Source organism: Protopterus annectens, chromosome 17.part0, assembly GCF_019279795.1.
Source record: "Protopterus annectens isolate FY-2018-M chromosome 17.part0, PAN1.0, whole genome shotgun sequence".
NCBI classification, from domain to species: Eukaryota; Metazoa; Chordata; order Ceratodontiformes; family Protopteridae; genus Protopterus; species Protopterus annectens.
Window position 1 is genome coordinate 348,827,652 of NC_056751.1, and position 15,910 is coordinate 348,843,561.

The 15,910-nt window shown below is 40.1% G+C and overlaps 1 protein-coding gene across 2 annotated transcripts in view; it reads left to right on the forward strand.

Moving 5' to 3' along the window:
- The window catches only part of HPS5 (HPS5 biogenesis of lysosomal organelles complex 2 subunit 2), a 1,422,788-nt gene that overhangs the window by 904,636 nt on the left and 502,242 nt on the right, over nucleotides 1–15,910 (forward strand). The gene's annotated exons all lie outside the window — the stretch shown is intronic.

Genomic DNA, 15,910 nt, shown 5'->3' on the forward strand with positions numbered 1-15,910 from the left:
GCAGTCCAAAAGCTAACTTAATTTCTGGAATTCTGGCTATTTAATCTTTTCTGTATGTCAGTCCGAACTAACTAACTGACTTCACTGATTGTGTCTGAAGTATTCCCTAATAATGCCAAAAGCCTGTAATACTTTTTACGCCTCTTTAGCCTTGGTTGCCTTTGTTTCCAAGCCTTGTCTTGTATGTGCCTCTTTATCTAGCATTCCATTGCATATACATCTTTCCCTTGAGAAAAGAACATTCTGTCCTTCTTTATCTGCACACTCATGCTTTATCTTTCCTTTCTAATGAATTGTCTTTCCGTGAAACTAAATGCATACATGTCTGAGTCTATATTTTCAGGCCTATCATTCTACATTAATGTATTATAGTTAAGTTGCTAAGAATACTCTCACTCTAACAAGGAGGTTTGCCTGGTTGCATTCTCAGAACTTCATGGATGATGTGAAAAATAAGATTCTAAATTCTCATTTGGACGGAGATTTAGTTATTGATTTTTCTGCTGCAGATATTATCAAAAAATGTGATGAAAGGGGTAAGTTGGTATATGGAATTGCTAAGACTTTCAGCCCTCCTTTTCCAAATTTCCTAAGGTAGTCTCTAACCCCTCACCCAATTTTGGAAAAAAACAAGATAAATAGTCTCAATAAAATGTGGGTAAACAGATGTTTAAGAAGAAATTGCAAGATGGTTCCAAACAAAATTCAGGACCCCCAAGAATCAAGGACAGTTCAAGTCAGGATGACTATTTAAGGGACCTTCACCCTGTCCTACCTGATTTGAATCTCTACTTTTCTGTCTGGTAACAGATAATCTCGGACAAATGGGTTCTGAAGATTATTCATCAAGGTTATAGATGGCAGTGGAAGGAAATCCCTCCTTTCCAGGGGGTAATTCCTCATCCAAGTGGCCAGACTCCTTTATATAATCCCCTGTCCTTCAACAAATACTGTCACAGGGAGTGTTAGAACCACTTCCACCTTCCTAGGTTGGGAAAGGTTTTTATTCAAGGATGTTTTTAGTGCCAAAGAAAGAAATGCTTGGAGACCAGTTCTGGATCTTTCTTTTCCTAAACCTGTTTGAGATAGTGCCCAAGTTCCAAATGTTATCACTTCACAACCTGTTACCTGTTTTTCCTTAGTTAAGGTTCCTGATAACACTACATTTAAGAGGTGTTTACCATCACATTCATATTCATCCAGATTTCAGGCATTTCATAATGTTTTGTGTGTCTGATCACATTGTCAGTTCTGTGCCTTGCCCTTTCCACTATCCATTTCATCAAAAGTGTTCACAAAGTGTATAGTGTGTAGTTGTAGGTATAGCTTATTGTAGCCTACAGTGTATCAACATTTTTCCATATTTAGACCTGCTTCTTTGCAGAGTCTTTTTCAAATTGTCAGGAATCTGTCACTTGTGTGAGAGCTCTCTTACACAAGCTGGAATTCCAAGATAACATCCAAAAGTCTTTGTTGACTCCTTCACACACAGTTGTGTTCCAGGAATGACAGCTAGACACCTCAGTTCAAAGAGCTGTTCTTCCATAGGAAAAAAATAGATCTATATCTGGATCTCTTTCTAAGGTTTTCCACTTATACTTCGGTCACAGCAAGTGAATACCTCAGGAATTTGAGTCTCATAGCATCTATGTTTCTCATGATACTTCTGATAAGACTCCACATGACATAAATGCAGTGATATTTGAAGTCTTTTTGGTCCCAGCACCAACATTCTGTCTTTTCAAAGCTCAGTGCTGGGGTTTGTCAGAAGAGAGATCACTTAATGGAGATAGTAAAGCAGTCAGTTACCACATATGCATCAGACTTTGCTTGGGAGCAGTTTCAGAAGGGATAAAAGTGCAAGGTGTGTGGGACAACAAGGACAGCAACAAGTACATAAATATGAAAGAGATGCTTTCCCTAATCAAGGCATATAGATATGTTTACAAGGGATTCACTTCAGAAGCTCGAATTAACAAAATCTCGAACTGCAAATAACCGAAACCAAAAGATAGAGTTTCAGAAACTCGAACTTCTGAAGCGAAACCAACAACAACAAAAAAAAGACAAACTTCGCTTTTGCAGGGGGACTTCTCCCCCCTGTGCCCCCCACACCCCCCTACTTAAATATACCAACTCCAAGATCGTGCTACAGTGGGGAAATGGGAAATCTCCCGTCTTGCGCTGTATGCAGAAGCGCAAAACGGGAGATTTCTCATTTCCTGTCAACACTGCAAAAAAAATAAAACATTACGTACACACAGAGCATACAAGAATCCTTGCCTCTGTGTGCACGCAATGTATTAAGGTAAGTAAACTCTTATTTTTAAACACTACACATATTCGATTTACTGAAATCTCGATCATATGGTCTCGACCATATGAAATTCGAGATTTCAGTAATTCAGTTATGTGAAGTGTTCCCGTTTACAAGGCATTACAAGTTTGATTCCTTCTCTAGGTCTTGATCAGGCATTGCTAGGACTGTTTTCCAAGGGATTCTGGACCATTCCCCTTCACCCCACCCTCCCACTGTAGTATGCTAGGGTAGTCTACCCGTTTAGCTAAGGATACTGCAGCAGTGATCAATATGATGAACATAGTAAAACTGTGTAAGTAAACTTTCCATAACAGTAGATATTCAAATGATCACTGCTGCATTAGCTGCTCCCTCCCTCCATCTCCCTTGTTTTTGGTACGTTGTTAACGCCAGGATGTGAACACTCAATTTTTGTTATTCCAAGCATTGTCCTTTCAGAGCTCAGCCTCACTCTCACTGTTGGCATAAAAGTTCTGGTTGGCTTTGGACCTCCTAGTGTGAAAAAAGAAACTGAAAAAACAGCCAGTAATAATAAGTAGTCGTAATGGAATGCAAAACTGGAAGCACATAGGACGAAACTGAGTACAGATAAGACAATTGTGATTGCAGCAAATGGGGGAAGTCAGAAGAAGCTGAGAATTGAGATAGAAGGGAGAACAGTGGAATAGTTTGAAGTATCTGGGAGGGGTGAATGAGGAGAAGGAAGTCTGAATGAGAAGGTCATAGCTAGAATCAAAGGGGGTGCAGCTAAGTGACACAGAACATCATGTGTAGTATATGACAGAAGAATGCCAAAGAAGCTGAAAAGTAAGGTGTACAAAACAGTGGTGCGACCAGTACTAGTGTATGGTACAGAAAGCCTGGGCAGTAAAGGCGAAACAATGGAGAAAGCTGTATGGTACAGAAACCTGGCCAGTAAAGACAGAGCAATGGAGAAAGCTAGAAGTGATGGAGATGAAGTGCCTGAGATGGGTGGTAGGATGCACACTGTGGGACAGCTGAAGAAATAAGAATGTAAGAGCAGAAGCCAAAGTAGCTCCAACTGCAGAAAAGGTCAAAGAGAACAGATTATGGTGGTTCAATCACATGTGCAGAAAAGCAGAAGACAATTTGTTGAAAATGATTGGGACAGGAAGGAAGAAGGCAAAAGGAAACAAGGGCATCCAGCAAAGAGATGGATAGATTGTGTGAGAGAAAGCCTGTGACAGTCAGGCAAGAGTGTCAAAGAAGGCAGGAGACTGGCTTTGAATAGAGAAAGATGGCAACAGTCGACATAACACCCCAACCCCATGTAGAAAAATGGTTAAAAGGGGGTTGGTGGTGATGATAGCGATGATTATGAATAGTGTCAGCTTGAGTAAAATTCAGTTACTGGCTATAAAGCACACTGCCTGCATGCCGGCAACAGAGTTGTTTAGAGAATTAGAAAAGGTGAAGAGAAAATGCTGGCTGGGAAGCATCCTGCAGCTGTTCAGCAAAAAGTACTTCAAGCTTTAGCTCTGGTGCACGAGATGGCTTCCAGTAATTTAGAAGAAAAAATAAATCAGATATACTCAGAGGTGATTAAATGAAATGTTGAAGGAGTATATCAACTTAAATAAAAGGCTGGAAAAAAATAGAAGACACTTTAGCTAGCTATTCTGACAAACTGATAAAATTGTAAAAATCAGAGGATGAAATGCAGAATAGGCTGGCTGAGTACGAGACTTCTCAAGAAGAGGTGTTTAAAAATGGTAGAGTTAGAAGACTGCGTAGAGAGATTCTCTGTTGAATCTAAGAAACTGGAAGGAACAAACTGTATTAATTGTATGCAGGCACAAATAAGCAACTGGACTGGTATTCCAAAGCAGGATTTGTTAACAGAAGTGGCAAGTGGAATGTATGTTCCAAACCTGACAATGAGAACACAGCCAAGATATGTATTAGTAAAGATGCAGTCATACCAGCAGAATGAGCTGATTGTGACAAAACTGTGGCAGAAGAGAACTGTATTAAAAATTGGAGACAGCAGGGTGTTTGTGGAAAATGATTATTCGCTGTCCAAACCTCCAATGAACGAAAAAGAAACCAAAAACCAAAACTGTAGGAAGCAGGACGCTCTCAACGAAGTAGCTGTAATTAGCTGTCTTTTATTGAATAAAAAACTATTTAGAGTTGTAACGACCTTCGTTTCAATAATGAAGGTGCGACAGTTAATTTGGCAAACCAAGAGGAGGTAAGCCATGATTTATCAACAAGACTGACAATGTTTGATAACAAACTTTTTAAAGTACGGAAGTTGCAACTTGAAGTTGCCTACTTCCGTGAATGTATTAAACTAAAAATAGTGCCGAAGGGACTGAGACAATGGCAATTTCCTGCAGGACTTGTGGAAGGTTCGACTTTCCACAATGCGTTGCTAACATTGTTTGACAGACATGGACTGGAGCTGTTAGGTTTATTTTGTGAACAATACCAGTTAATGATTGATGGTCTACTAAGTGAAATAGATGAACTGGACAATGGGATCAAGGATGATATTAACTTCGGGAGATATCAGTTCGAATATGAGAGATGCTTTAAAAGCATCGATGAGCACCTTAGTAGATTAAATTTAACAAAAAACAAAAAAATAACTAGAGACCTAAACGACTACAGGCTAGGTAAAGCATACCCTAAACCGCCTGTGCATAGTAACAGTAAGATTCTAACGACAGGGGATTCAGGTGTGAATGCTGGTGCAGGGAGATTCAAGGAACCTAAACGAGGATCAATGGGACCAGGATATGGAGTATAATGGTCAAGGCAACAGTGGCGACATCAGGAGGAGTGAAAGGATAGCGAATCAAAACAAAAATAATAACAACAATACGGGCACCAACACTGGTAACGGGGTTAACATGAATGGTAACAACCAGGGTGGAAATTTTCGCCCAGAAGCCTCCTACACCAGGGGGCAGAACAACAACAAAAGAAGGGGGGCCAGGAGGAAAAGGTGGTGACTTTGGTACAAAGAGAGGACACCCTGGAACCTTCAAACGACAGTTGTAGGATTCTACTAAATGCGAGTGGTGACTTTAAGGTGTTCAACTATTCCAACTACAACATTAGTACTGAGACAGTTGAACTTTTATCCAGAGGCCACACTTTTGTACCTTCCTGCCACTTCGATTTGGCCAGTACCCTAATAGACTTGAAACTTTTCACTAGGAAACTCAACCTTTTACATCTTATGGGGAATGACCTAAATAGGAAATCCCAGTTTTATGTATCCAGCGTTTTCAACCCCCCATTACACCCGACTCTCGCAATCTTCGAGAGGGCAATGGAATTAGACTTGAGGAACATAAAGAGACAAAATCTCAAACATGGTTATAATAATTACAATATAACCATGGAGGAAAGATCTGAATTACAGTTCCTTAGAGAGGCCCCTGTTCGGTTAATGAAGCCGGACAAGGGGGGTGGCATCACTATTATGACTTGTGATGATTACAATTCCAGAATGTATCAGATTCTCAACGGGGAAGCTTACTCTAAATCATCTACTAGTGAGATGAATACAGCACACAATAGGATTAAAGGCTTCATTGAAGAGCTGTATATCGAAGCACGTATTGACAGAGAAACATACAGTTATATGCAGCAAGTATCACCTAGAATTCCCTTGCTGTTCGGAATTCCTAAAATTCATAAGAACATCAATAATCCACCACTGAGACCCTTGGTAGATGGGAGGAACAGTATCACATACAACTGTGCCAAGGTTTTGGACAGGATTCTACAGAAATATGTGGTTATGGAAAAGCAAATTACAAAAGATTCTTGGTCTTTTCTAAGGTCCATCAATACTTTAGAGTTCTATCCCAATTGTCTACTAGTAACTATCGATGTGAAGGATCTTTACTCTTCTATCCCCCACAATATAGCAGTAGATTGGGTCCCAGCTATGTTGAGGTTATTGGGAGCAATCGATGAAGAAAGCCAATTGGTAGGAGAGTTGATTGATGTCGTTCTTTCATATAATTTTATCAAATTTGAGAAAGAACTATACCATCAAAAAATCGGAATAGCCATGGGCTCCCCATGTGGGGGGAGCATAGCTAATTTAGTCATGGCATTCTGGGAGAGATCTTTCTTATTGAACGAAGGTCGTTACAACTCTAAATAGCTTTTTATTCAATAAAAGACAGCTAATTACAGCTACTTCGTTGAGAGCGTCCTGCTTCCTACAGTTTTGGTTTTTGGTTTCTTTTTCGTTCATTGGAGGTTTGTGCAAGTGTCAAATGGAACCAGGAAGCTCCCCAACGAGTACCGGTAACTCGCAAGAGAATGAGGGAAACCTCACAATGCTCATTGAACTACTCACGCAAAAAGTGGACCGGTTGTCCCAGCAGGTCAGTGCTACAACCCGCTTCCAAGAAGAACTACAAGAGAGGGAGAATAGGACCTGCGCGGGAGTATCGGGTATGCAAACAGCACAGAACAGTGGAACTAGGAGCGGATCCTCCCAACTGGGAGGTAATAATACAACAGGAAGTAACAATAGCAGTGAGCAGCACCCGGTCGACCAGCGATGTGATCACGGCAATGTCGTACAAACTCGAACTGGAGACCAAGGGTCCAGACCTGCACAAGCCCAAAGAAACACTGGGTCGACACCAGTTTTGGATGTATGGGTGCACAGAGAATTTCGTTTCAATAATGAAGGTGCGACAGTTAATTTGGCAAACCAAGAGGAGGTAAGCCATGATTTATCAACAAGACTGACAATGTTTGATAACAAACTTTTTAAAGTACGGAAGTTGCAACTTGAAGTTGCCTACTTCCATGAATGTATTAAACTAAAAATAGTGCCGAAGGGACTGAGACAATGGCAATTTCCTGCAGGACTTGTGGAAGGTTCGACTTTCCACAATGCGTTGCTAACATTGTTTGACAGACATGGACTGGAGCTGTTAGGTTTATTTTGTGAACAGTACCAGTTAATGATTGATGGTCTACTAAGTGAAATAGACGAACTGGACAATGGGATCAAGGATGATATTAACTTCGGGAGATATCAGTTCGAATATGAGAGATGCTTTAAAAGCATCGATGAGCACCTTAGTAGATTAAATTTAACAAAAAACAAAAAAATAACTAGAGACCTAAACGACTACAGGCTAGGTAAAGCATACCCTAAACCGCCTGTGCATAGTAACAGTAAGATTCTAACGACAGGGGATTCAGGTGTGAATGCTGGTGCTGTTGGAGTTATGGAGGGAGATTCAAGGAACCTAAACGAGGATCAATGGGACCAGGATATGGAGTATAATGGTCAAGGCAACAGTGGCGACATCAGGAGGAGTGAAAGGATAGCGAATCAAAACAAAAATAATAACAACAATACGGGCACCAACACTGGTAACGGGGTTAACATGAATGGTAACAACCAGGGTGGAAATTTTTGCCCAGAAGCCTCCTACACCAGGGGGCAGAACAACAACAAAAGAAGGGGGGCCAGGAGGAAAAGGTGGTGACTTTGGTACAAAGAGAGGACACCCTGGAACCTTCAAACGACAGTTGTAGGATTCTACTAAATGCGAGTGGTGACTTTAAGGTGTTCAACTGTTCCAACTACAACATTAGTACCGAGACAGTTGAACTTTTATCCAGAGGCCACACTTTTGTACCTTCCTGCCACTTCGATTTGGCCAGTACCCTAATAGACTTGAAACTTTTCACTAGGAAACTCAACCTTTTACATCTTATGGGGAATGACCTAAATAGGAAATCCCAGTTTTATGTATCCAGCGTTTTCAACCCCCCATTACACCCGACTCTCGCAATCTTCGAGAGGGCAATGGAATTAGACTTGAGGAGCATAAAGAGACAAAATCTCAAACATGGTTATAATAATTACAATATAACCATGGAGGAAAGATCTGAATTACAGTTCCTTAGAGAGGCCCCTGTTCGGTTAATGAAGCTGGACAAGGGGGGTGGCATCACTATTATGACTTGTGATGATTACAATTCCAGAATGTATCAGATTCTCAATGGGGAAGCTTACTCTAAATCATCTACTAGTGAGATGAATACAGCACACAATAGGATTAAAGGCTTCATTGAAGAGCTGTATATCGAAGCACGTATTGACAGAGAAACATACAGTTATATGCAGCAAGTATCACCTAGAATTCCCTTGCTGTTCGGAATTCCTAAAATTCATAAGAACATCAATAATCCACCACTGAGACCCTTGGTAGATGGGAGGAACAGTATCACATACACCTGTGCCAAGGTTTTGGACAGGATTCTACAGAAATATGTGGTTATGGAAAAGCAAATTACAAAAGATTCTTGGTCTTTTCTAAGGTCCATCAATACTTTAGAGTTCTATCCCAATTGTCTACTAGTAACTATTGATGTGAAGGATCTTTACTCTTCTATCCCCCACAATATAGCAGTAGATTGGGTCCCAGCTATGTTGAGGTTATTGGGAGCAATCGATGAAGAAAGCCAATTGGTAGGAGAGTTGATTGATGTCGTTCTTTCATATAATTTTATCAAATTTGAGAAAGAACTATACCATCAAAAAATCGGAATAGCCATGGGATCCCCATGTGGGGGGAGCATAGCTAATTTAGTCATGGCATTCTGGGAGAGATCTTTCTTATTGAACGAAGGTCGTTACAACTCTAAATAGTTTATTATTCACTGTCCACCAGACAGAAGAGAATCACATTTATCCCAACAATCAGGGAATACCGAGAGGCATGTGTAAATTGTTGTACCCAGCTGTCTTCAGCATATTTTTTTCCTGGAGGGTCAAAGGCATTTTTTGATGCAGAACAGGCAAAAAACGAAATACAAAAGTCCATCTGATAAAAAAGAGAGCCAGCAAACAGAAGGGGCACTGCTTCTCATTCTTCTTACAATAAAGATCATAGACAATAAAGATCATAGAAAGATTTTGCCAGTGAAATCTTTTTCTATGCTCCAAAAGAATATGCTTGCGTAACAGAAAAAAATCACAGGAGTTGAATCAAAGTATGAGGAGTACATTGGACTTGAACCAGACTCTGCTGATGAACAGGAAGACCAGCAACACTGAAATAATGAATAAATGGGAGACTATAAAGCATCGATTACGTGTCTGTATTAGATCACCGAACGCTTAGGTTAGCGAACGGTGATTAATCGACCCCATGTAAGCGAAAGCTTACAAAACCGAACTGTCAGAACAGCAATTTTTTTCCAAGGGAAAAAAATCGCTGTTCGAACAAAAAAAAAAGAAAACACTTTAATACATGATATTAAGTGGGGGGCTTCACCCCCCACACCCCCTTACTTAAATATACTAACTCCGAGACCACACCACAGTGCCGAAAATGGCAAAATACTGAAGTGGCCAAGCAAATTCGCTTACATGCCGCTTCGATATTTTGCCGTTTTGGCGTTTACAGCTCGACCAAGACGCATTTGCTAACCTGCATCTTCGGTCAGCTGATAGGAGCCCTCAGTTACATTTGTGAAATATGGCTTTGCAAGAAAAATTGGCTGAGCAAGACCGGGCTTTTGTTGACTTTAAACTTCTGGGTGGGCTGTAAAGCATGAACCCCACTTTATATCATTAATGTTTAAAGGGGCACTAAAAGTTTAGGAGAAAAGTAAGTGTAAGATAAACCGTTTTATTAGTATTTATATTGAACATTTTATTATATAAACTGTGCGCTAAATATAGTAAAGCAGTGCTGTGTAGTTGGGATATTTTAGTTGTGTGTGTGTGTGGGGGGTCTTTTCAGTGACTTAGATATTAAACAAATATTTTTTTAGTTATGAGAAATATAGGCTTTACAGTATAACAAGTGAAAAAAGGTTGACCAAAAGCAAATTTAATGTGAATATGTTGTGATCTTGGGCTGCTAGGGTGTTGGTGGGGTGTAAAAGTGCAGAAGGGTGAATGTCTAGAATAATGCCCTTGGCTTAAGCTATAAACAAGTGTTTTTGTAAGCAAAGAGGCTTGAAAAATAAGACAAAATGATGAAAGCCATGAAAAATGCTAAATATCTTGCATCTGCAAAGGTATTAACTTGTTTTTTCCTTTATCAAATCTGCAGCTGAAAGCAGTTGTATATTCTTTACTAACTAAAAATAAAGATTCATTGCTGACTGCTTTTACACTGAGACAGGCTTTCTGCATCTGCAGGCAATTAATCTTGAAAGGAGAGTTTTGTGCATTCTTTGCTGATGGAAATGCAAAATTTCAAGGTATAACGGCAAGCAGTTAGTGAAAAATAAAGTTTGAAATAATGGGAAGTGGATAAGAGATAACAGTCTTAATACTTTAATGCATTTAGTAGAACAATGTACAATTTAATTTTACTTAGAGATAGCCAACACAGTTTTTCTTAGGACTAAAAATTTATGTTTTTGTTTGTGTGTGTGTGTGTGTGCGTGTAGTATTAGTAGTAGTAATAGTACTAGTGTTAGGGTTACAGTTTAGGTTAGGGATAGGTCTGGTGTAAAGTGTGTGTCTCTGCACATATATTTTCTTTTGTAGCCTTGGTGTAAGGGAGCAGCTTAATGTAAGGTGTGTGTGTCTAATTTAGAGATCCATTTCAACACTATTTACCCTGAAGTCATTATACTCTCCGCAACTTCCTCTTCATTCTACCCCCCCAGTACTACTAGAAACCTCTCTACACTGCTGTCCTTTAGACTTCTCATCCCATTCTGTACATACAGAATTATGCCACTAAAGCTGGCATCCATCTACCATTAAAGAGTCCCTGTAACTTCCCAAATTCCTCATAAAGTTCACACTCATATTCCTTCTCCACTTATTCTTACTTAGCAAAATCAAGTCAAATCCAGGCCCAAAGAATGTTGACCTGCTTCCGTATTATTGCACAAAGCATTCAAAATAAAATAGACCAACTAAGCTGTCTTATCTCTATTCACAGTCCTCAAGTCATTGCTATCACAGAATCGTGGCTTAAACCACAAGATCCCTCTTTACACCACTTCATCCCAGGCTGTGATTACTTTCTTGATGCCAGGCCAGAATTAAGGCAAGGAGGACGTACTCTTCTAGTCAGACATCAACATACAATTCCTTGCTCAAAGTAATGCCTCCTAAGATTTTCTTCCAAATTAGTTGCTAGCACAAATCTGCTCTCCATTTAGCTCTCCGATTCTTCTAACTGTTGCCTATCTCCCTCCTATAGCTTCATTACAAAAACAAAAAAAACCTTAATAATCTACTTAGGGACTTAACCACCTCTGTTTGGAGCATCAAACATTGTATTCTTCTTGGTGACTTTAACCTCAACCTCCTTGGCCCCTCACAAAACTTTATACTTGGAACTTCTCAGTGTATTTAAGCTCGCAAAACCTTCTCTGAATGCACCATATTTATAGACCTTACCAGAGCCTTTGGCTGGGTGACTGTTTAATCATATTTAACTACCTCACTGACGTTGGAATTAGCCCTGATGCTATTCCCTAGTTCCAAAAATACCAAGCCAGCCGACATTTTGCAGTAAATTTTAACAACAGTTTCTTAAGGCTCCATACTGGGCCCTCTTCTTCGTTTTTATAAATAAGCTTATACTCAGCCACTCCCAACTTCCAATCTTACTATATGCCAATGACATAGTTATCTTCAGCTCAATATCATCTGCCAAACTATTTCCTCTCCCTCATTAACTGGCTCAGTGGCAAAAAAAAAAAAAATGATTACTTAACACCTCAAATACTAAAAACTATGCTCTTTGGAACCTCTACTAAAAGACAAAATAACTCCAACTCACTACTTATTCTTGACCACCTTAATAATGCCAATGAGCAGGTTAATACCCTCAGATATCTAGTAGTCTGACTTGATCCCTCACTTAACTTTTACCATTATCTTATTAGTACATGGAAAGAGAGAAATGCCCTACTTTTTAGGCGAATAAAATCTTCTCTTTCCACTGCTGCCCAACAAGAATTGCTATTGCCAAAGGAATTCTTCTAGCCCAACTTGAGTATTTGCCTACTTCTTGTAGCATCTGCCTCCAAAAAAAACTCTACCACATTCCAAATAGTCTGCAGCTTCATCTGCTGCTTTATTACCCTTTCCCCAAAGTATGAACACTACTGTCTTACATAAGCCAAAGTCAATTGGCAGCTGGTTCAGCAGCGAGCCAGTGTATTCCTTGGCTCCCAAGTTTTTCAACTCCTGAAAGAAAATTCCTGCCCCTTTCTTTCCTCTAATTTACTTTAGCTTACTTAGACAGCCTCGTTCATATAACCTTAGCTCTATTAACCACTCAGGGCCTCTCTTGCAAGCACCTAAAACCAGAGTGCAATGTTCTAACCACTCCCTTACTACCCTTGGAACCAAGCTCTGACAGGATCTTCCTCAAATCTTATATCTCTCTAACTAAACTTCTTTTAAAGCACAGCTTAAAGAACATTTCAGAACACAAGCCGCTTGGAAATGCTCTGCTTCAGGTCACATAACCTAACATACTGCTTATTTTCACTATAACATATCTTCCATAACTCCTAACATGTCACTACTGTAACTGATGTAAATATTGTACATAGTGGTTTCTGTTGGCTACCCTTTAAATCATTTTTTTCTATTGCAGATTAACTGTACTTTTGTTTTTAGTGTGTCCTTTTATTGTATTTGTTGCGTCTCCATGGCCAAAAACACAGCCTCTATGGGACCGGATAACATCCGAGGCTGCTTACTGAATGGTCTAAAACAGGACCTAGTGGAACCACTTGGCACTCTCTTCAATCACAGTCTCAGTACTGGCTTTGTCCCAGCAGAGTGGAAAACAGCAACAGTAATTCCCTTGCACAAAGGGATTCCATCAACCAGCCCTGGGAACTATAGACCCATAAGCCTAACCAGCCTTATCTGCAAGGCCATGGAGAGAATCATCATTGACCTTATCAACAAAGACATAGGTGACCTTCCAACTCTTGACCCGACCCAATTTCGCTTCTTTAAGGGTAGATCTTGATTATTAAACCTGGTGGACTTCTTTGAGAATGTCACTAAAGCCCTGGATAAAGGCAAAACAGTACATACAGCCTATCTTGACTTAGCCAAGGCTTTTGACACAATTCCCTACTCAGGCATCATTGAGAAACTCACCCATCTGGGAATTAACCCATATGTTACTAGATGGGTAGCCAACTGGCTCACCGACAGAATGCATACAGTCAAAGTTGGGGATTCCACCTCTACCAGCAGACCAGTTACCGGTGGTGTACCACAAGGATCTATGCTGGGCCCCCTGCTGTTAGGAAGCTATTTTTCAGAAGTGCAGGTGAAAATAGATGGCCTGTGATTTACCAAATTTGCCGAAGACTGCAGACTGGGTGCAATCATTGAGTTTTGTAACAATTATTACATATTACAAAAAGGGCTTACACAAACAGATAATTGGTGCCAAAGTCATAGACTTAAACCAAATGCAATAAAATGCATTATCATCCCTTTTTTGCAAAGGGGAAGTCCCTGCAAATTACAGTATTAACAGTACCCCCCTTAGCTCAAACCCTGTGATGAGAGATTTGGGAACATGGCTTGATAGCAACTTTAACTTCGATCACCATATACCCACAGTGGTAAGGAAGGCCTTCTACGTTGCACATCTCATAAGTGAGGGTATCGCATACAGAGCTAAGGATGTTATAACTCCCCTGTACTCCTCTCTCATCCTCATCAGACCACTAATATAGTACAATGTTCCCTTCTGTATGTACCCCACCAGAGACCTGCAACAGCTGGAGAGACCTCAGAGGTTTCTCACCAAGAAATATCAGGGCCTTCAACCCATGACCTACATGGACAGACTGAAGGCCCTGTCACTGTACTCTGTATCTTATAGACTGCTGAGAGGCAACTTGTTACTGGCCTACAGAGTCAAATGGGATAAGATTAACTCTCTCTAGAGATCTTAACCTAGCCTGTGACATTAATAGGACATGCTGGAGAGACAGATATGACTCCCAAAGATTGCCACTCCTCTGGAACAAACTCCCAATTCATGTAAAAACAGAGCTCCTCAATGACCCAATATAAGCATAACTTAGACAACTGGATAGGAGACCGTAAATTTATCTTGGGGGTGTCACCTATGTCCCTCTTAGATATGGGCAGTTGGTGTTGATCATAGACTCGCGCTGCAAATATAGACCATACAACTCGGTCAATAAGGGAATAAAGGCCCTAGGGCAAATAGCATAGTAGCCTCCTATGAACCTACTTAGTGCATGTTCACATTCTGGCCTGAGACTGAAATTGGTCCAGTGGAATCTGTGCTTTACCCCAATTAACACATTGTATAAATGTGCCTGGTGTATGTTTATTATACATTTAATTTCTTTCTTTGTGTATTTTACTGGAACTTGCTTTCCATAATAGATATACTCTACTTGCTATTTAAGATGATTAAGACATTGTAGTTCCATTAGCATTTGTTTTGTCTTGACTGTTTTCTACATTTGTAAAATAAAAACTTCACAATGAACAAAGTCTTTTAGGCTGGTTAAGTACAAGGAAGAGAAAGCATAGCGCATTCCTGCTTCTTCCTGGTTCCATCCTAAAACTTAGAGTAAGCCAGAATTCTTTTACCTGTGTCAAAGTCTGACCGGTCAAAGTTCTTTTGTTAATAAACATCTTTATTAACATTACACTTTGTGTAGTGACATATGACCTGTTAGAACTTTAGCACTTTTTCCAAGTAAAGCATTTCAGTTAAATTGTCATCTTGCAGATGTGCGGCAGAGAAGTAAAATAATTACTGGATAGGGTATTTAGTTCTGTATTGCAAGGCAGTAACTAGTCCACTGAAGTAGTTGTAAGCATTCCACATTTCATTTGGTCTCTATCACTAAAGAGAAAATTGAAACACTTTCTGATTTAAGCCTGAGTCTGATCAACTGGTTTTCCAAAAACCTCTTCTTGGTTATATTATGGGGGGGGGGGGTCAAAGAAAAATGGAAAGACTTGTGCGCATTAGGCAAGTCCAGGGCCACTGGATAGGGTATGTTTAATTTAGTGCCCTTTCATCAATATCCTGTTTCATAAAAGTTGCAAAGTAAAACAGGATACAAAGAAATATTTTATTGAATGGGGGCATGCTTTCCCATACATACCACCCATGTGGGCAGCAAAGTCTCCTGTTCCTCCTGCTTGTATAAACAAATCCAAAGTCCTACAGACTTGGAGTTGATTGAGCACTTTTGGTGAAATGGCCTGCTGATGATCCAGAGGTCAGATGTTGGATATAAATTTGCTGACCTACTAGTGTAGGGACAGGGATCAGAAGTGATGATGAACCATGTGAGAAAAAGGATTAAATGCTGTTGTCCTACCTGAATTGAGGGGAAGGACCCTTATCATAATTCACAAGTAGGGTGGACCCCATTTTAAGGTGTATCCAGTGTGTGTGTGTGTGTAAAATATTGTTCAGTGCCTCTGTTGCCCTTGGAAAACAAATTAGAAAACAGGACATCCAGGGGAGGCAGTGATCTACCACCCTCTGTCTTGATAGGGAGACCCTGACAACAGCAGACTAATTAAATATTAATCTCTCTTTTCTCCTCATACTCAGG